General features: G+C 40.7%; 1 long non-coding RNA gene across 1 annotated transcript in view; it reads right to left on the bottom strand.

Annotated features, from left to right (window-relative positions):
* Nucleotides 1-451: 451 nt before the first annotated feature.
* LOC143210873 (uncharacterized) overlaps nt 452-16,688 on the bottom strand; it is a 30,808-nt gene continuing 14,571 nt past the window's right edge. Inside the window, exons 2-5 of the long non-coding RNA XR_013009347.1 lie at nt 12,780-13,024; nt 12,350-12,441; nt 1,489-12,244; nt 452-1,403 (exon numbers count right to left, since the gene is read on the bottom strand). This is a non-coding gene — a long non-coding RNA (uncharacterized LOC143210873). The remainder of the gene's footprint in view (nt 1,404-1,488; nt 12,245-12,349; nt 12,442-12,779; nt 13,025-16,688) is intronic.

Below are 16,688 nucleotides of genomic sequence, written 5' to 3'. Positions count from 1 at the left end.
AGACCGAGCCTATGTAGACACAGTAGAATGGGCTTTTGCCTGGTCAGACCAGTGGAACGATCTGCGTTGCCACCAACGCACACCGACGCACCCGGCTATGTATAACAATGTGATCTGGTTGCCACCGGGGATATCGATGGTCCTGATAAACTTACGTTTGTTAATTCACAACGATGGCAATTAATCCGCGGGCGGTTCACTACTTCGTAACTGGATCGCCGTTTGCTAATATCCCGCATAAATTCGTCGGCCACTAACTCAATTAAAGTACTCTAAGCCGGCCACCGGATGCTAAATCAATTACCCATTTATTGAATCTCGGAGGTACGAAGAATTAGGTTCACCTCGAGCCATGAAACCAAAACGACCCATAAAAATGAACAATTTATGACTGGAGACTATAAATCTGGCTGAGACTTTGTGATTATATAAGACAAAGTTGTTACGCAAAATGTCAATTTTATGGCTGAATTACCAGCCTGCAGTGAAAATTTTCTTTTCACTTTCTTAATGGTAATTTTTGAATAAAATGGAAAATAAAATAAAATAATACTGTCTAAATTTCTGTAATCTATTTATTACTTCATGTTTCTCCTGTTCTTCATAAATGCACAAAAAGAAAATGACAGAAGTGTGTGCAACCCTCTGCAATTTAGTAATTAGTAGATTTTTAATAGCAAAATAGGACATTTTCTTTCTCAAAATATTTGCATTGGGTCTTTTCCGACCTAAATGCTGCCCATTAATTAAATATATTTAAAAAATTACAGTGAGCTGTATATAAACATTATAGATGGTTCAATTTTGCATAAAAATCGAATAATTAAAAATAACCACTTGGTCGCCAAGTGCTTCACGTCAACAGATCCCTTAATTGTTAATATTTTTATTGACCAGTCTTCTAAAATGTGAACTCAATTTAAATTCCAGACACGTGTCTGCTCCTCCAGGATCTCGTGATAACCGTTGCAAGATCAAAGACACTGTCCACCGTCTGCTCTCTTCAGGAATGTTCTTAAAGCTTCGAAAAGAATGGTTCAGGAGAATCTCGAAAGACAGCTCTTGGTACTGAAAGAGTCCGGCAGTAGGAACGCAACTTTTAATCGTAAAATAGACTCGTTATCTCCGTATTTCGTGCCTCGCCGCGCTCGTCCTTCTTTTATTATCTTCATTACGGCCCCTGTCCTGCTTTATTACACCTGTTTTATTCTTGCATTCCGTTAGTACGCCTCATTAACCTTTCTCCATTCCTGCTTTGCCTGTACCTTCGTTTCTCGCTTTCCGAAACGTGGATATCCCGTTTCATTATTCACGGTCTTTCTGTCCAAGCTGATTTTTGCATCTATGCAGTCTCTTTTCTTCGACGAAATTTTATAACTGCTCGATTGCAATGCTTTAATTCGCTAATAACAGAATTTATGTTACAATTATTTGTATTCACTCTTCGAATTCGAAGACAATAAATTACTTTTATAATATTCTTTATACCTTCTATACTCAGAGTGTAGTGTCCCCACTCTAGTTCGGTACTGGTACAGAGAGGGCAACTTTTTCCCCTCAATTCGTGATCTCTCCTCTCATCTGGCGGTTCTGCTTCTACTTGATACCCTAAATCGAATAAATCAGTAAATTTTTTTAATAAACTATAATGCAAAGTGAGAATATTAAATTATTTGTGACACGTAAAATTTAAAAAATTGTACAGATAAAGTTTGATATAGTGAATCTTCGCGATCAGCCTAATGAAAGAAGGGCAACAGGCTAATAAAGTGAGTGAATGAATCGGCGAAGGTGAACCGTAGTTTGAAATGTGTGACGGTTGCTGCCTGGTTTCGCGGTGAGCGGTTCTTTCTCATAAATGGCTTTAGTCGAGAAGCAGTCGTAAACCGAGCAATCATATCCTCGTTATGGCAGAACAGGAAATTGTGGTCGCCTTGTTTACGTGTGCACGAGCCCGTATTTCACGCTGAAACGAAACATTTCATTTGTGAACACGCCTGTATATTCCAAGAAATATCAGGAATCTCGTGGACGATGAGGGGGAAAGAATTTTCTAAGAACTATCACTAGGGGACAGTTTACATCGTCAAAATTTCATCAATTTTCATATTTAGTTAGCCGTTCTACATTGTCGACATCAGCGCGTGCTTGTGGTACTACATACCACCGCGACGCTCACTACGTACCCACATGGCGGCGCCCATACCGGTCGAAAACGGCAAAGATCGTTGAATTTCAAACACGCATGACTTTTGAACCGGTGGATTTCTGAGGTTAAAACTTGGATTTCCGGCATTTTCTCACTAAAATATACTGGATTATATTAAAAAAAGGAAAAAGTTTCTGGTTTCCTCGGGTGAAGTTTAACCTTAGAATTTTAAAACAGCAGAAAGATTGAAATTACAGTTTATTAATGTGCTAATGTTGGAAAGCAGCAACAATAGCACAGTGTTTCCTACTTTCCTAGCAAATCCCCCAGTTCCTCAGCCAGCCAAGCGACACTATATCGTCGTCGTCTACTAAACACATGATCCCAAGTCGTAAAGCTGCTCCCTTAATTCCTTTGCCACAGCGCACAGGTTTAGCGTCACACTCATGGGAAAACGGGCGATTTGCCTTCGAACACTGTTCACGAGTAATCAGTATCAACGGTAGTCGGTTCTGCCGATAGTAAAATCACCTTTCAGTAGGTCGTAACTCGAGATTCTGATTGATAACCGCGCATTACCTTGTTTAGAGGGAAAAGAGATAGACGATCTATCTTTTATGGTGTCCATGGCTAATCCTCGCACGCTATAACGTGTAATGAACGACCACAGGAAGCGGCTAATAATATTTGCAAACACGCAAACGGAAACCGCAGCCCGTAATTCCGCAAAGAAAACGCGAAAAAACTGTCTTTCGGTGGAAAGAATGCGCGGCCTCTGCTTCGGTATTCTTCTTTGTCACTTCGAGTACGCCGCCTCAATTATTCACGGAAATTTTCTTCCGCCCCCAAGAACAATTTTCCCAACTCGTCGGAATTTGCACAGGATTTTATCCACTTTGTTTGCAGAAGATTATCGCGGCGTTTTCCGATGACTTTATAAACCGGAGATGCTCGAGGGTTATTGTGCGCGGAATATTCCGTTCTTGGTGATCAGCAACAGCTATTGTGTGCGGAATATTCCACTTAATGATGCAAGATGCGGTGTTCAATGCATTGGTTTTCAGCGAAAAGCGCAATATTTTTTGTCTTTCGAAATTGTCCCGTTTCAAACTGACTTTGAAAAGAAGTATTTCTTTCTTTTTTCAATTTGTGAATAGGCAGTTTCTTTCTCGAGCAAGCAAATCTATTCTGCGTGAACTTTTAACGATCGAATTTGCAGCTCGTCCGTTGATTTTGCGTCGAAGTTTTCCCGTGGGATGAGGAGGAAATTCCAATAAGGGGTTGCCCGGCCCCCTGCGAGGAGAAACTCATATTGCAGGAAAGTTGAAAGAATAAATCCAAGAAGCGTTTACTTCGTTCGGCCGGTCGCTTCGGTGTAATTCTCTAATAAAGAGCCGGAGAACGCGCGGCCCCTCGTCGCTTTCCTCGTGCTGTAATTCGATTTTCGACGTGCCTGGAAACGTTTCCCTTTTCGGAAGTTTAATTGGAGATTGCTTTCTTCGCGTGCGACGTCAAATCGCGAGCTCGGAAACTCGATTTTATGTGTAACTGAGAATTAATGGAGGAGAGCGGCGGGAACCAGAGCCGAGCTCCATTCGGATGGGCTAGTGGAATATGAAGTTGAATAGTCAGGCAAGTAGAATAGTCCGTCGTTCATGAAACAATTGGACGAGGTCGGTGGAGACGGTGACGTAAGACTGTTCTTGATAGACGGTAAATTTTATGTATGTTCGACTTCAAGATTCATGAGGCGCTGACGAGTTTTGTGTGTCTTTAATTGAACGATAAATATTAATGGGAAACTTAACTTACCTTCTCGCAGTTCCTCGGAAATTCGAAAACTCATTCTGTCCCCGACTCGCTCACTTCAAATGATTCCCCGTTTATTCAAGTGGCACCGTAACATTGATTGATCATCGGTACACCAATTTTTCTTAACGAACAATATTAAATTCTTCATATCACGGGATGAGCGTACACCAACCGGAAACAGGAAAGTCATCGTCGCGTCGCGTCTGTGCTGTGGAATTCCGTCGGTGCCGATCATGCACGCAACACCATCGCAACAGAACCAGGGATATTCAGCAGCGGCGTGTCTGCCGGGCACCGCGGGCGGTTTCCCACAACAAAGGGAACCCGGGGTGGCGGAAACGAGCGGCCGAATATTGTATTTCGTTGTCTTGAATAGCCCGGTGTTTCCGGTGTGCAACGATCTCTTTTGCCCGGCGCCGATGAATTCGTTGCTTTTTCGGTTTTCATCCGCCCACCTCTTTGTTTGCGTTCCATTCCGCCTCGTTCCCGGAACGGGGCCTATTCATTTACGGCCACTCGCCGGAAACTTTTAATATTCCCGATCGGTGGATCTCCCTTTCCGGCTTCCAGGTGGCCTGATTTCGAATTTTCTGCGTTTTCCGAAATTTGCAACCGCTCTGATCCCCTTCTGCCCCATCCTCTCCGCTAGATCCTGGGTGCATCCCCTTCCTTGGACTTCTCCCTTCCTCGCCTTTCCTCACTATTTTCCCCCACTATACTAGCCACTTCATATTATATTTTTCTATCGTTCTTTTATTTCTCCTGTAGACTACCTCCTATATCACAGACCATAGGAGCATGGAGGGGGCTCTCAGGTGCGGTAAGGAGACATGTGGCTCGCGACACACCAATTACCTAGGCTTTCCCTAGATCTCTGCCTTCCCTGAACCATTCCCCTCCTTTAAGCCTTCCCCATCCTTGGAGCTGTACGTTCCTATTTGCAGCCTGGTATTTTAATCTTTTCTACTCAAGTACTCACAGCATCCTTCACAAAGAAACTCTGCCATTATCGAAAATCTCGATTAACCGTCCCTCAGATTCCATTCACTCGATCGGGTCATATCAATATTACAATAAAGCGGTAAATGACGCGCGAAGGATGGCACAGACCTGTTCACCGTCGTCCCTTGCGAAAGAAAAGAAAAGTGTTCTCGAAGATTACTATTCCTCCCCTGGGAAGAAGAAAGGAAGCTTGTCTACCGACAGGATTTTCGATAATCTCTGGGAAACGACGCCTCCGAAGACAATCTCCTCAAGCTTATACCTCGCGCGCAAGCCACCTAGAACCCAAACCTGTCTTTATTTTCCACCGAGCTAAAAATCTTCAGTACACATCGGGGCTACGAACTACGAAGGCAGACGAAATCATTTCTATTTATTTTTTTTCTCGTTCAGCTTTTCCGAGGCATTTAAACTGATGTAACGGATAAACGAGCCAATTTCTGTGCTGCAGGACGAGCAAAAAGTATTTCCTCTCGCTCTCTCTCTCTCTCGCTGCTCGGAGAGAGAATATTTTTGAAAGGTCCGGTTAAACACACCCGATACTGTCTATCTCGGCCAGTGAGTGTTCTTTTTGGTTTTATTTTCGGTTGTCGAGCTTCTGTATCGTTCCCGAAAACGCCACGCAAAAACCGCGAAACCCGAGAGAAAATGCGATCGACGTTTTGCACGATTGGCTCACGAGACCGCCGGTAATCTGTGCTTTCTTTAATACCAGGTTTATTTCGAGTCGCCCGCGACTTGATTCTGGGTCGTATCGATAATTAAAATGAATAATGGAAGCAGAAAGATTCGCTCAGGATCGAGATCTTTCCAATTTCGAGTATATTAAGCGTGCGTCACGATTGAATGTGTGCGACTTATTTTCATATCTTGTTTTAACGACTGTAATTTGCGCGATTCAGGTCACGCCTGATTTGGAAACGTGGATCTTCGAGGATCCTGGACGGTCGATCAATATTCCGGAACCCTCGATTAGCGTGTCGAAGGAAATTCTTTCTGATGGATTAATAGACTGCGGATTTTTAAGAAAGTATTCGTACGCTCTTTAAAACAGAATAACTGTTTTACAATTGTACCAAACGTCCTGATTTTTTATAATGAATTATAGTCAATTTATAATCAATTAGAAGTATAAACCATATATTTTAAATTTTCTTTATGGGCCCAAATAAAAAGTTTAAAAAAAAAATGCCTTTTTTATTTTAATGCATGTAACCTTTTATATTATAATTTTTGGAAAATCTTTTTGCATATCATTTCGTAAACCAATGCTTCTAATTGATTGTAAAAAATCAGGTCGTTTGGTACAATTATAAAAATGTTATTTTATTTTCAAGGGCGTACGAATACTTTTCACACACAGCGTACACATATATTTATTTTTCTTCCTCATTCTGTTAATCAGAAATAAATATTATTAAATTATAATAAAAACGTGGTAAAGTAAATAATAATAAAAAACAATTATTTGAAAATGTAATCGCTTATGCTCCAGTTTGTATCTAACATTACCGTAGGAAAATTGATATTTTATTTGTAAGCTGTACAAATGTATTTCTAGGATTGCATTATTAAAATATGACCGTAAGCTTGCAATTAGGAGAGGCAGTTATTGTTGAAGCTCCGATTACGGCAGAAAAGAATAATATTCGATTTCCCAAGCAATGTTTATGGATAATACCCGGTAAACGAGATTCCCTGGAAGAAAATTGTCTGCGGTACTCGTTATTCCGGCGACGTCGCGCGACGGAAGATTAAATCCGTACCGGTGACTAAATCAATCGCCAAGGAAAACGAATCGCCGGGATTTTCGTGGGGAATCTGGTTTTTCCCGGTGCAGCGGAAAAACAACGCCACAAAACTGGAAACAACCGGCCACCGTTTTTGTTCCGTGTCACGTGATCGCTTTCCTTTGTTTCTTTATTCTTCTGTAATCCGTTGTTTGAAACTGATAGTCACGATATCCCCAGATAATTTCTCTCTTTAAACGAACGATCAGGGTTTACCTCCGAAATGGTATTTAACAAATTTTCATTCATCGTTCTCAATGCGTTTAATTTCATAAGTACAGAATTCGATAAAATTGGATTTTCGATGTTTCAAATAATTCTTGTGAATAAGCAAGCAACTAAAAATTGATTAATAAAACGGAGTTATGCCAATTTCCTTGAAAAATCAGGTCGTACATGGTTTTCGAAATCAAGTGCTCGATCGAGAGAAGATAATCAAAAACTGTAATTGAATTAGTTTTCACTTGCAACTGTTCCTCGAGCGTTCCATACACGAATGGTGTACAATGAAAAAAGTTTTTATGAAATGTTAGTTTACAGAAAATTAGTTCCCAAAGAAATCAATGTGAATATCCGACGCTACAGCTTTTCAATAGTTGAACGAACGAATGCTGTGCAAATTTCGTAGAAAAATTAATTCGTTTATGATTAGGTCTACGACATGGACTATGACGTCCACAAAAAGTGTGGAAATCGCTGAACTTCAAACACGGAAGGCTTTTGAACCAAAATCTACAGGATTATATTAAAGAAAAAGTTAAATATTTCCGATTTCCTCAGGTGAAGTTCGTCCCTGTCTTCAATTGTAAAATTGTTACTGTTCGTTGAATGCTGTATGCACAAAAGGTATAGAAAAAAAGGATCAAACATACAGTTTTTGGGCGATTTAACAGATGGAAGGTATGCAAATGCCGCGTAAAAAACCGGATCGTTCGCGGATCCAGAAATCCAGTGCTCGATTAAGCACCGAACTCGAGCAACGGGACATCTGTTACTTTAATCGCGCAATTACCGAGGCCTCGATCGACGATTCGCTGTTTGCGGTGCAAACGTTCTCGGGGACGAGATCGACGTATAAATTCGCGATTCCTCTGCGAGGCGGGCTAATTGCGATAAACGGTTTCCGAGGGCGTTGGTAGAGCCACGCGAAAACGGTAATATTTTATCCAACACGAAAGCAGCAGGTGTATCGAGCCGCGTCCCGGATTTGATGGAACGCGATAATCCCCGGTGGATTTCGAGGAAAAAGGGACGACAAATTCGCGGCCCGTTTTGCACCAGATTTCCGTGATTTCGCGGCAGCCTCGGCTCCGAACGAGCGACCGGGCGCGATCCACATCGATCTCTCGGAAGATCGACCGGCTTCGAACATTTTTTATATCGACAGCTTCGCGTGTAACGTGTAGAAATTTCGCGAAAGAATTCACGGAATTAACGGAGTTGTAAAAAATGCGCGGGCGAGCGTTCTTCTCCATTTTCGATAACCTTGACAATGTTCAATTTTTTTTTCAATTCATTTGCCACCTACACGGTTAATAACGTTGACTACCGGCACGCTGTTTTTTTCGATATTTTTTAATCTTCCACCGGTTTTACTTAATAATGGTGGCCGGAGGTCGCGCGTGAAATTGGAATTTGATCTACGGAGCACTTTCTGAATTTGTGGAAATTTTTTAACGGGTAGAAAATTTTTATTTCACAGACCTCCATCTTGCAAACAAAAAATTTTTAAAGGAATTAATTTTTTAATGCTCGATGATTGATCCTTCAAGGATGATATCGATCGAATAGACCGGTGAACGTGATTGGCGCGTCCTCTTATGCAGTTATCGTTTTCCGTTCGCACGATAAAGCAACCGAAACGTTTTGGCGAGTACGTGCGGCACAATTACGGCCGTAATTCGAAGACGATAATTAAACGCGCGTTCCGGATTCCGTCGCGTTGCATCGCGGCCAATTTGTTAAACAAAACACCCGCTCCTCTTTCCACGCGAGCTTTCGATTAAGCCAAGATGGCCGGAAGTAATTGGATTCCAGCGAGGTGAAACAAAAAATTCTGTTTCTTGCGGCTGACACGGGAAAATAAGTGCAGCAATGGAATTATATCTCGGAAGTGCGGCAGAATTCGTTTGCAATTACTATCAAACGTTATGCTAACTTGCCGTAAAAATTATGACCCAATTCTTTCGCCTTGGGTTTTACGAATAATTTTTCTAATTAATTCTATCGTTCGTTATGTGTGTATATCATTTTAACAATTATTTCCGTTGTGCTTTAAAGTAATTTTGTAATGCTTGGTGAATAGTAAAAGTTCTTGGAAAATTTGTTTATGAAATATACGGTAAAAGTTTTTGGTCATTGTTTTTGAAGTATTAGCTTGATCGCGATTGCTGAAAAACAGAAATTAGTAGGTCCAAAAGAAAATTCCATCTTATTATATTAAACACTGCGATATTATAAAATAATTTGATTCATTAAAATCAATTAATTAATCAAATAAAGTTGCTCAGATATATAACGTATCTGTATAACATTAAAAAGTATAAAGACCTCTAATTCTGTAACAATTTTAAAATCGTTTCACGAAGTACCATGATGAAAAATGTTAAAAAAAGATGCCAGGGGGAAACGTTGCTTAATAATTCTTCGGTTTCATTGTTTCACCCTTACTGGGTTAATCAACCTAATTAAGTCAATCTACTTCGTGCCAGCATGGATCACGAAGTCACGAGGTTCTCCAATAACTAGTTTTCCATGACTTCGCACTTCCTTTTGTACGTCGACGCCGACCGGGTAGAAACTCACGCGAGATTATCTACAAAGATTGTTCCGGAGTTTCAAGGCGGGCATATCGTCCATCTCGTACGGAAAAGTTCCCTGAAGATTACCGACTGATTTGGCTAGCCAATGTGCCGGGGAAGCATCCTGCAGATTTACGTTCTTCAGGAAAAATGGCCGATCCTATTCGCGGCTTATTAATACCCTATCGTGGCGAACGAAAATTGGATGGGAATGAATATTTCGCTTTGTCAGTGATCTTTTGTCGGCCTTCAATTGCTCGGAATAAAAAAGAGAAAAAAACTAAAAATAATGAAGTTCTTTGGGAATTCTTTTTCGCGCAGCGGATTGGACAGAATTATTTCAAAATGATTCTGGAGAAATCATGATTATTGGTAAACTGGATCTTTATGCATTATTTATGTATTCCTATTTAATTTTTTATTGAATTTTATAAATTTCTATTTAATTTTCTATCTAATTGTATAAAGTTTTATTTAATTTTTTATTTAATTATGTAAATTTCTATTTTATAGAACAACTTATAAAAATAGGAATTTGTATGATTCGCAGTTCAATAATTTGTTTATTTCTTATTTTTATGTTTCCATATACAATTATTTTATCCAATTTGAGGAAGTTGGTGGCCGATTATTATGTTGGCTTGTACCCTGGAAACACTGAAGCACATTTTTAATGTCCACGGTCTGCCCGTGGCTAAATAAGTGGAATGAGGGCGGTCTGTAGTCAGACAAGTGGAACAGGAGAAATTAATATCGTCCGATTGGAGATTCAATTTTAATGGGAGAAAATGTATACTTAGCCTGCGAATCTTTATGGATTCATAGCTTCCAATGATCGTTCAAGGAGACACGAATAAAATGATCACTTGTGATTCATTTCAATCAATTAACGATAGAACGTCCAAATGGGTCTTTCCAAGACCTTTAGATCTTATTTTTATAATTGCAAGTGATTACAAAAATAATAGTTGCAGTCAAATTAATAAATTAAATGTCCCTTAGTATCCTCCAGCTGACTGGCCAATATTCCAGCAACTTCGTAAGTAATAATTTAATAAATCAAATGTTTGCAATTCAGGCGTCGGCTAAAGACACCAGATTTCTGATGTTATCCCGACCCGAGGGTCTACAGCAAGCGTGTTTATTCCATATCCCGCGGCCATAACAGCCAGGTCGGAGCGTTCGCTTCCTGAATTATACCTGGAAGTACCCGACGTTCCAGCGAGCCTCGGAGCGACCCGACGTTCCGCAATAATCCAAATATTATCCGCAACAGTCCGATGTGTCCCGAGGCCGGGTCTCGTCCGAGGCGTTGTTACAGCGGACGAGACAATTTTCCAGGACCTAGCTGAGCACGCTAATAATATCAAAGTATACAGACCGTCAGCTCGTTTGGACGACGCCCGGCGTCGCGCTGCGTCGTGTCTACGCCACGAGGAGAGGCGTCAAGGCGCTGCGAGACGTCTCCGGGGCTTTCACGGCTGTAATATTCAAGCTCAACTTCCGTTAACGAAACAGTATTATTGCGTCGACGTACACCGGAACATAATACGTACCGTGCATTATCGACGGAGTGGTATTAACGCAGGACACGTACAAATGGAACGGCCAGATTGCATTTCACCTACCCTTTACGGTCTGTGTAGTTTACATCCCTTTCGAATTCCATGGTGGACTTAGTGTTTTAGGTTCACTTGATTTGTACATATTTCTAATTATTGAATTTTTACCCCGTTTCACCCCCGAGACAGAAATGGTGCTGTACACTTAACCTTGATCTTCAAGTTCCAGGTCAAAAGGTCAATCTTTTTCATTGCATCGCATTATACTCGTCGCAAGGATAAAAAGTGCAGAGGAACAATCGATCAAAAATTAATCGGTCTCCTAAAAAATTATAAAAAATTTTTGTAAAATTATAAATTTATATTATATTTTCATTCTTCTGTCAGATGAAGTTTACAGTGTTATTGGCGAAGCCATTAGAAATTACGTCTTGGCACGTGAAATATATCGAAACCGATTCGATAATGAAAAAAAATTTAATTTTTTAAGAGAGCGGTTGAGTTTTGATCCACAGTGTCTTCTGCACTATTTATCCTTGTGACGAGTACAATACGGTGGAATTAAAAAATATCGTTGACCTTTTGACCTCGAACCTCAAGGTCAAGGTTAATTTTGCGGCACCTGACGATTTTTGATCCTGAGGATGCAAAACATTGAAGATGAATGATCCAATGATCGATTCTGAAGATCGTTCCTAAATCTCAACGGAGAACGCGAACACATCAGCGAAAGTAGACGGAGTTGGAAACTGAATCAGACCGACAGAGCACGAAGTTGAACCGATCCGTCAAGCAGTAAGAGGTTCGAATTTTTCAGAAAATCAAGGTGATCCGAGTTCTACCACTGATTAGAAGCAATCAATTCGAAAACAGTTTTCGAGAATCCTTTCATTCCTCGGGACCAGACAAATGGACGTTATCCGTTTATTTATTGCTCGAGTCTGGAGCTGTCGATGCTGCTGGAGCGTTGGATCCTCGCTGATAATGCCGGCGAATTATCTTCTGGAGGTAGTTACACGGTCGAAGGATCAAAATGGACCCCTCATTCCCGTCCGACCCGTTTCACGGACCGCCTGTCATTGTATTGGCACTCTTATTTGTCGTTGGAACGCGGATCCTGTTCCTGATCTGTCCAAAACACCGTCAAAAATCAATCAATAAGTTATTTTACGATAAGTAAAATCAGAAATATTCATGTTTATCATTATTGACGGAAAATAAAAATATTTTTACCTCCCTAAAAATTGCTAGATCCATTGAAGATTTCAGTCAGCTACTGGCATCTCTGTTTTCCACCATCATGGTACCACTTTCAGTTCTTTACTCTAGATTGCAGATTTGAAATTTTAAAACAGTAGCAAGATTAATCAAATTAGGGAATATCGACATATAATTTTCAATTATTGAAGAATGTTATTTTTTCGTGATAGTAATATGTTAAATGTTTTAATACGTCATCATGATGTAATAATGTTAAATTCATCATGTCATCAACATGTCGACATTTATCCTGAAGGGGTTAATTTTCTAGACACTCGTGAACAATGCTCAAAAACTAATTTTGAAAATAATTTTATTCGATAACATAACTATCTTCTAGACAAAAAGGATACCTGGAAATCTTTTTAGCTAGCACTTGTTCTATTTGCGTGAAATAAATTACCGTAAATTGAAGTTCCAGGACGTTTTTCTGCAACTCGTTCAACGACGACGCGCGACGTTAAGATTTCCCTTGGCCGCGTGACGATAATACATCAAACGGTCTCCCGGTGTAATTGCATTCCTGAATCATTCTTAATCGCACAGTCTCGAATGCAAATGGCGGAGTAGGGGGCGATTAACATTTCGGCAGATCGTCAGCCTCTTGCATTGTCGCCGCGCCTCGAGTGGCCATTCCGGCGCGAAACACTGGAAATATTCAAGCGGACCGGATTGATGAGCTTCAATTTAGGAGCGTCGACGACAGGATTTGCATGCTGCATCGAGCTACAATCGCCTTCTGCAGTCTTCCGATTTATTAACTGATTTTCTTGGGCGAAATGGTGGAACAGCGTTGTTACAGTGGAATGTAGACACGAAGTTATAATTTTGACTTTATGAGCTCTAAAGAAATATTACAAGAAATATTATAAGAATATAAATATATATAATATGAATAAGAATAATAAATGTAGCACTTGTCAGCTGATCTACACAGGCTAGCGAAGCCACACATATGAGAATACTAAATACCTAATTACCTAAAATATTTCTCTGAAAAAATTATCCAAAATTTTTTAATAAGGTTCAGCGTTCAAAATACCAATTCTATAAAGACATGTTTTTCACCATAAAAACTAGCATATTTTCTAACAATTCGTCAGAAGGAAGAGGTTATGTCGAGCACAAATCAAAGCCACAAAAAAAACATTTCACTATAATTTCACACACACACCGAGGACTATTTTACCATAGTCTATTAAAATTATTTTGATTAAAAAAAATTGCCACAAATATTTTTAATTTACTTACCGCGCGAGGTTGTCGACCGTAGTCTCCGCAAGAACCCAAAATGGTGGCGCGCCAGTCTGTCGCCAGACGCGCCTCGAAATTTAAATAATGTAAATTCCGCGGCGCGATCCGCCTAAGCGCCATTTATCACTCGAATTAAACGTATCAGCTCAGATATCGCAATCAATCAGCGGGGGGTTTGCGTAGCATACAAGAACGCGTCCATTTTTCATTGGTCCGGTGGCCGCCATTTTCTTTCGTGGTCTTAAATCGCCTGGTTGGGGAGTCGGTATCGATCCCGGACGTAAATATCGCGGCTGATCCTTCACCTCATCATAGAGTTGGGAAGCTTCGATCCATGGAAGGTGAATCCGTGATCCGCGCGCTAAGCCGGTTATCATACTTCCAATCAATTTTTTCCGGAGCCGCTTTACATGGAAACGCGAGCTTTACAACGCGTACACAGCCCCGACCGATAAAGGAGCCGTCCCCTCGAGGTTTTTCAACGAGGATACACGCGGAACGACGCTGTTCGCAGCTAAGAGGCTTATTAGACCCGTTCCCGGGACGAACGAAATTCTGGAAGATGGAATTTCAGCTGTTCGAACGTATCTCGGGTCGCCATGACTGCCGATAACTCGTCCCTCGGCTTATCGAACCTATTTCGGCGGGAACGCGTTCAAACACCAACGTTTATCGCAGAAAAGTCGCTAATTTTGCCGGTCCAGCGCAGTTTAAAAGATAGTCTATCGGACGCTGTAACGCTCGGCCATTAGAGGTAACGTGACACGAGATTACACGCCGTATACAATTAAGCTATTGCCTACATGATCAGCTCCCATTTTCATTACATGGTCATTTAAAAATTGGAATTAATTTACCTGGTTGTTTCTCTACCGCTTGTTCGATTGTATCGAGTCTGACTCGTGGCGAACTGAATCTACTGAATGTGGATTATGCAGTTATGACAAGAATGAGTAAACGAAACTTTATAACTCGTGTAATATTATTTTTACTTGAGAAAAATCGAACGTTATTTCAAATAGTAATAAATATCTGTGCACAATCCCAATGCAGAAGGTTCAATAGTTTTCCAACAATAAATTCTTAAATTTCGCGCAGAAACTTAAATTCTATGATTCCTTAAATGTTACGTTTTAGTGAAATCATTCGTCATAAGATTTCAGGTCCCTTTTTAATAGTTAATCTGTCCCTACAAAAATATGTATTTAGATAAATTTCCAATTTTACAGCGAACAATCTGAAACCAGAAGGATATTAGCGAAGATTAAATTATCTCAAGGACTGTGCAAGGGTTAATTTTTTCTCCTGCAATATTTCACTACAAAAATTCTTTGATACAAAAATAAGTTCGATCAAACAAACTTTGTACCCCTCATTACTAAACAACGAGTAACGCAGGTTCCACCATGGATCTCGTCGCACGTTTGGTTAAATTGAGGGAGCCGTGGGAGTGCTGATATTTATGCGTGGGTGGTGTTCATTTACTTCCACTTTCGGGAGCCGGTCTCGTAGGGATTCCATTAATCAGATTAATCCACGCACCGTTCCGCGCAATCGGAAATATAGAAACCGCTCGGTAGCTCCCGAGTTTAACGATTCATAGAGGCGTCAGGAAATCGGTGAACTTATCTTCGGTGGGTAAACGCGATATTACGCCGACAGGGAACGGAGCGTTTCGTCGGATTTTCGTAGTCGTCGTTTAAATACGAGCCGGTGCCAGTCGCGCGGCAATTACCGTCACTCTTCTTGAAACGATAAGACGCGAGGCACTGTTAACTGTAATTTAAACGCTGCCCCTGGGAAATAGCAGAGACTCGGTAAGATGGCGTCTTAGCGTCGAATTTTGCTAGAACCGATCTAAGAAACCATTGTCTTTCGAAAGCTGAGCTTCGAGATTTTACGATCCATTTATTTGCATTTGTAACATTGGCTACAATTGCCTTATACCGGGTGTTCAGTTTAACTCGAACACCTAAATTATTTCCGCTACTATTAAAAGTAAGAAAAAATAACTAAATAGGATACACACGGTTTTAAGGCGTGCATCAGATGGTAATGAAAAAGTGCTTCGAATGTCGTTTTAACGGTTGTTTCAAGGTCACCGTATTTTTTGTGCATATTAACATGTATTCCTCAAAAACCATGCACATTCTATTTAGTTATTTTTTCGTACTTTTAACCCCTTAGCCTGCGATTTATTTTACGGTTTCAGTGATTAGAACATTTTTTGTAGATCGTAATTTCCTAATAAAGGAGATTATTCACATAAATTGTATTCATATATGTTCTCCAATAGCTGTATATTAACAGAACGAAAACAGAATTTCATTTCGGTTCAAAGGAAATTAGTAACATACATTTTTATCAGAATCTTTATCACGAGTCAGACACGATATTGTAAGGCAAAGGGTTAATAAGTAGCGGAAACAATTTAGATGTTCTCTCAACTTGAAATTAACACCCAGTATAAAAACACATTTCTAAAAAACATTTTGAGAACTGATTCTGTTTTTATAATAAATGGAGGTCACGAATAACGTCAGACTCGGTGGCTGGGCGTACAAAGTGTAACAAAGGGTTACAGACGTATAGAGGGCGCGGACCTATCGGCAACCATAACGGAGGGTGGGTCGGCTATGGGACCTAGGAGGATCCGTTCCGGCACGGCTTTCAGTCGTCATAAATAGACGCGAAGGTACGCGTCGCTGCTCGAGGAGATAGGCGCTGTGTACGACGCGTCTGCCCGTTGCATGCAATATTCATACGGTGTAACGGCGGCAATAAGCTCCGCTGAATGGAACTGCCGTTGCTCGATCCTTGCCACACACATCCATACACCCGTCATAGTTATCTACGTGACGCACCCGTCCCCGGCCAATGTCTCTCTTTCTCTCTTGCTCTCTCTCGAGCACCGTGAAATTTTTCGGCCACCGAGGAAATGCATGGTCATGCCTTGGACAACGTTGCCGAGCATTTTTCAAAAGATTCTAGTTCCTTTCCGATTCGTATTTCAGCCTCACACCACCAGCATTGCTTCCTCATGCTTGCACAGTGACCC

This window comes from Lasioglossum baleicum, chromosome 7 (assembly GCF_051020765.1).
Source record: "Lasioglossum baleicum chromosome 7, iyLasBale1, whole genome shotgun sequence".
Taxonomy (NCBI): domain Eukaryota; kingdom Metazoa; phylum Arthropoda; class Insecta; order Hymenoptera; family Halictidae; genus Lasioglossum; species Lasioglossum baleicum.
The sequence above is the reverse complement of the archived record's forward strand: the minus strand, read 5'-3'. Positions and strand labels throughout refer to the sequence as shown.